Source organism: Archocentrus centrarchus, chromosome 24 (genome assembly GCF_007364275.1).
Source record: "Archocentrus centrarchus isolate MPI-CPG fArcCen1 chromosome 24, fArcCen1, whole genome shotgun sequence".
Taxonomy (NCBI): domain Eukaryota; kingdom Metazoa; phylum Chordata; class Actinopteri; order Cichliformes; family Cichlidae; genus Archocentrus; species Archocentrus centrarchus.
The window spans coordinates 25809456-25815557 of NC_044369.1; the positions used below are offsets into that span (position 1 = coordinate 25809456).

Consider the following 6102-nt stretch of genomic DNA (forward strand, 5'->3'; position numbering starts at 1 on the left):
TGTGAACGTTTGAACGAAAACGTGATGAAATACCACGAGAAATAAATAAATTGACGCCCTTTGTTAACGGATGTAGCTCAAAACTGCGCCAAACGGCACCCGCTGTCCAACCAATCCTTTGCCGGCAGAGCTGCGCTGAGCCTGCGGTGTGACAGGGGGAGGAGTCCGCTTCTACCGTAACTGCCCAGAGAGATGCGCAGTCTGATTATCCCCCTCAGCTGTCACTGCAGTAAGAATGGAACATCCTCTCAGAAAGCATTGTTGTGGAAAAGTGGGACAAATAGTGCAGGAAAAGATAGTTTCCACAAAGAGTATAATGCAGTATAAACACATACATCTCCGCGCCGATTTTAACAAATAAAATACAATTTATAAAATACAAGGACATGCGCAAATGTGAGATTATCTAACTGCGCCCACACATATCTTCCTGAATACACATTAGCCTTATCGTGCATCATGATAATAGCTGATTACCGTTTTAAAATTCCTGTCATACCTGATAATTGCAGAATTTTTAAAATTGATGTTGAGAGTTTTCATGCACCCATAAACAGTACATAACACGGAGCTCTTCTGGAAAGCACGCTGGTCATTTGCCAGCTCGTTTGTTTTACTCATTTAAAGCAGCAAGCACCCGATGTTACACAAGGAGCTTCAGTATCTGTGGATCTGCTTTTTTTTCTAATGAAAGGACAAAATAACAGCAACAACAACAAAACATGTTTGCTAATCATTTAATAATTGGTTAATCACTTAAATATGAAAATGATCTGGGCAGCTAATGTAAATTTGCAGCTTATGTTTGTACATTTTCTTTTAAAGAGCCCACGAGAGTGATTGTTCAGCTATGGTAATATTTGTGTCCCTGAGAGAAATAATAAAGATAAACACTTTTTAAAGAAAATGGTTTTTGCCATTCTTACTCGAGACCAAAATGAACATACATGACCTGAATCATAGATTTTATGATATAGAAAGTATGCCGTTTATATTTTATCCTAAAGATTGGACATTCAATCCTGCTTAATTCCAGCACTTCCAGTACAAATTACACATAAATGTGTATTTTAATAAAATGTATCATATGTTGGAAGCCATATCGGTGTTTTATATATTATTAGTATTTTTCTTTCATAAAAATAACAGCAGCCCCTTGGGAGTCACAGTCATTTCCACCACACTGTGCTTAATGTAAATTCTAGGAGTGTTTTTCAGGGTTTGTATATTTGGTGACCACAGCTTTAGTTATGTGACAGGTGAACACATGGCTGGAGGTCAGACTGCGCTCCATGGAGGGAACTGAAAGAAGCCAGTGCTATAAATGTGTTTCAATTGACTCATTGAAAAGTAGTTTAACTTGCTCATTCCAAACATTTCATTGCGTTAAAAGTCACTTTGAGCTTTGTAAAGATTTGGTTTGATTGCCACTCTTAAGTTAAACTTCTTTGTTCACTTTTTAAAAAGCAGCTCCAACCTTTGAAACTTGCTTCTAGGTTTCATCACATAAAGAAGCAGTTTTCAGCCCTCTGATTTAATTGATGTCAAGTGGTGTCAGGGATAATGAAAGCGTTGTTTGTCACGTGACATCACGTGACATAAAAATATGTGCCAATGCCATCTTGGCACATATTTTTATTTAAAATTCATAAAAAAAATAACAATGTCACTCTAACTGTATTTTGTATTTTTGAAAATTGTGCAGATATGGTAACAATTAGTTTGTATAACTGTGAAAGTCATAATTGTTCCATGTAAGAAATAGATTGAAAAACCTTCTTGAGACAGTTGAAAGCTATTTTTCATTTAAACAACTTAATTATATTCATTTTAAAATGTTGAAGATAAATATATTTATACATTTATGCTCATCTCAATGTGGAATTTGATAAAATACTCAAAGTATGTGACAAATTTGAATCTATAATCTGAAGAATCTATGAGATGGTGGTAGAAGTATAACTTCAAAGCAAAAAAAAAAAAAGTTTTTTCAAAGCTTATTTTTCGGGGTAAAATCTGCAAGCATTTTTGTTAGATTTGGCTGGTAACTCTATACATTGGATACATTGGAAAAAAAAAAACAGATCCACTGGCAGTTTCTTCACTGCACTGTAAAAACTAATTTGTCGACTCAACTTGACTCAACTAATGATTAGTTAGTTGAACTAAAAGCATGTAATCTGAACTCGATAAACTGAGTTCAGATTACATGCTTTTAGTTCAACTAACTAATCATTTTTAATCCAAATTACTTAACTTTTTATATAAAGTCAACAAACTGCATGTTGGATCAACTCATTTATTTCAGTGTCGTTCACTTGAAGCTTTACATTTTCAAAACTTAACTGAGTCAAAGCAACAAGTTTACTTGACTAAGTCAAGTTGAGTCAACAAATTCGTTTTTACAGTTTAAGTTTTGGAAAAGCTTATTTCAATGAGAAAACTAATACCTACAAAACTACTATAATTCAACAATGAACAAATCCATCTTAAACATAATCAAAATGCACACAAAAATATCTCAAGATGTATTTCAGTCAAGAATTTTATTGCATTAATGTCAACAAGAGACTTGTTCAAAATTCTTAAAATCAAGTGTCTCAAAGACAGTTATTCCTGAGAGCACACAGAATATAAAATAAACTGCAGTATGTAGTAGCAGTAGATTTATAAAGCTCTTCAGTGATGTTGGCACCAAAGGACAACATCACGAGTACAGTAACTTTACGACAAGTGCAGAAACATCTTCCCATCCCTGAGCAATTTATTCTTCAGAGTGGACTCCTGCAGTACACAAGTCAAAAGTCACTCCCATAAAAAGGTGCTGGATTACCTCAAAAGCGTACTTCAAGTCTTTTGGACATTCAAGGTTCAGAATGTTCAGCAGTCCCATCAGGTTCACAAAAGCATTGGGGGCATCACACAGGTGACGGATCACGAGTTTTTCCTCTATTACAATGTCGACATCGTTGTAGGAAGCTGGAAGAGGTTCCCTCTGATCTTCAACCAATAAAATATTCCAGTGATCATTCCCTTGATGTCGTCCTCAGGATCTGTGGGCTTCATGAAAAACAAAACAAAGGTGTCAGTGCTTTTGTAATCCTTTGTCATATCATTCAGCATCCAGGGGGCACAAGTGTTACCCTGCTCACTGTGAACTAGTTTTGTTTTTTGTCTGATTTTAAATGATAAACTCTTACCTCACACATCTTCAGCAATGCAGGATTCTTCCTCATGTACCCTGGTAGGCTCTGCAGTGCTGCTGCCCAAGTGCCTTTGATTCAATGCCTGCCAACAGAGCATACAGCTGCCATCAGAATTATATGAGCCCATCAGTCCACAAGTGATTTCAAGTACACATTTTGGTTCCACACTGTGATGCTTGAACTTTACAAGACAATATTTATTTAATAAAAAATATTTTTATATACAAACTAATAATAAATGTAAAAGAAAAAATAAATCAAGGAAGCATTACATGATTAACACAAGTAGAACAGAGAAGGGACTTGGCAACATTAAATCTACCTTTTTAGTGTTTAGGTTCACCCGCTCTCCTAATTCCCATCCGCTTCACTCCTTTCATTTCCATCTTTCCTCCTCCTGCCTTATCCCTATTGATACATTCTCCTTCTTTCAGCTGCTTCGTTTAGTGGTCACCACAGTGGATCATCTGCCTCCATGCCACCCTATCCCGAGCATCCTCGTCTGCCATGCCAACCCTCTGCATGTCCTCATTCCATGAGTCTTCTGAGGTCTTCCTCCTGCCTTGCAGCTCCATCTTCAGCTTCCTTTGTCCAGTATATCCACTATCGTTTCTCTGCATATGTCCAAACCATCTCAGCCTTGCCTCTGTAATCTGCTCAGTTTAAGCAGTTTGGAGACTAAGTTGTTTCCCTCTGATGTCACTATTTCTGATCCTCTACATCCTGGTCACTCCCAATGGAGAGCTGAACATTTTCAACCCAGCCACCTCCAGCTCTGCCTCCTGTCTTTTGCCAGAACCACCACCTCCAAACCACATATCACAGCAGGTCTCACTACCATCTTGTAAACCTCCCCCTTCACTCTTCTACTGGCTTTCTACTGTTGCGCTCATTTTCTGCATGAAACCATCCTGCTGCTCACTGACCGTCACCTCTGTTCTACAACTCTTTCCCATACCTTCATGGTATGGCTCTTCAGCTTTATCTGTAGCTGCTACAGCTCTGCATAAGACAACACCAGCTGATGTTGTATAGAATTCTCATTCTTGCTGATCTACATGTATGATTTGGCAAAGATTTTACACCGGATATTCTTCCTGATGCAATCCTCCCCATTTATCTGTGCTTGTGACAAACACTGAGTATACTGGCAAGTCTGTAGCCTCAAGTCTCTATTGCACTGAAACAATTTCAAAGTAAAGAAATGTACTCACATCCTTGTGAAGACGTTCCAGTATGGATGTAATTTCTTTAACCCCCTCATTTGACCGGAACCACTGAATAGACAGCTGTCCAGATGCTCATAGAATGAACTGAGGTCCATCAGCCTTGTGAATTACATGAGGACCTATATGAAGAGGTGACATTACATAATTTTAGTACAATATTTTCATTTTAGTCCATGTTAGGTGACATTACAGCAAGATGTCTAGCAAACATTCAAAAAATGCACAATTACCAAATAGTCCTCACCCAGTCAAAGTACTCTAAATACAACACTTGCAAGACCACCTTATTGACTGCACTGCACAGCCTGCATTGAAGCGTAAAATCATTTTTTACTAAGAAGAAAAAAAAAAACTGTTTTCCAGGTTTTAATGTATTTAGATATGGAGACACTTCAGTTTATTAGAAACTACACTGAATGACAACTGATAACACTGCAAAAACAGAAAAAAAATTAATAATGTTAAGTGAACTGATTTTAATGATGATTTAACTGTAGCAAAATTAATATGAATGAATAGAAAAATCAAATACATTAAAATTTAGCAATACCTTTTGCTTGTGTGTGTAGACTGCAGCTTGGCTTCTAAAAAACAGCTACTGCACAAAGAGAAAGAGATGATCAAACAATCTGTAACACTGTAACACTTTGATAACTTAATACACAAACTTTAGCTAATGTATTATTTTTTTACATTGAAACAATTCAATAATTAGCACCTTCTTTGAACCAGTAATTAGTGCTGCCATAATTTGATTTTTATAAATTATACTGTCAGAGCTGATTGTCATGCCTTATGAAATATGATACAATGATGTGTGTGTATTTTATTATATATACTATATAACATATAGTTTGTGTCACAAAATGACTTAATGAGAAACAAAGTAATTACATTATTAATATTAGTACTCCTATTTAATATCAATAATAATATCATTTATGAAAAGTAAAACTATCAATTCACCAATTATTAACCGTGGTTATATACAGTGTCACCCAATTTCTGTATCTCACAGAACTGAATTTAAGTTTCAAAGCCATGATGGAGAAAACCAAACTCCTCCTCCTGCCGCTGACAGCAGACAGGAGGAGAGGACGTTAAGATGATGATGATGATGATGGTGGGCCCACTCTAAAAGACATGCAGCAACCTTTACAGCATGCACACTAATATAATTTTAACATCACATTACAGAACTTCAGTCATCAGTACAGACAGGCGTGTGCATGTGCGCGCGTTCTCGTCAAATCACCGACAGCCGTTTTTGTTTGTTCAGTACAAAATGCAGAAACCCTTTCTGCAGAGGGAGTGGGAGCAGCAACGGTTTGTGCATGCATCCGAGACAGCTAAATATCAAGAAGGGAAATATTCAGAATAAAGACTATATCCGCTCACCAAAACTAACCGCAGATTTAATCAAATCTGACATTAAATCAACAGGTTTTGCAAGCTAGCTAACCAGCGAGCAAACTTGTACTGCCTAAAGCCACAACGAACTAAACATGAAATATGCATTAAAAGTTGTGGAGACTGACTGAGGCAGAGTATGGATGTTTAATGCTTCGGAATAAAAAAGCTAGAAATACTTACTTGATAATAACGTACAGTCCACTTCTTAACCAACATGGCTGCCAGGTTCTTCGCTAAATTTCAAATGTGACCCG

General features: G+C 36.8%; 1 long non-coding RNA gene across 1 annotated transcript; it reads right to left on the reverse strand.

Annotated features, from left to right (window-relative positions):
• Positions 1 to 2621: 2621 nt before the first annotated feature.
• Positions 2622 to 6094, reverse strand: LOC115773867 (uncharacterized). The gene is made up of 5 exons (XR_004019125.1): positions 6029 to 6094; positions 4986 to 5033; positions 4421 to 4554; positions 3201 to 3288; positions 2622 to 3060 (listed from the first exon to the last, which is right to left on the reverse strand). It is a non-coding gene; the product is annotated as an uncharacterized LOC115773867 (long non-coding RNA).
• Between the last annotated feature and the right edge of the window lie 8 nt (positions 6095 to 6102).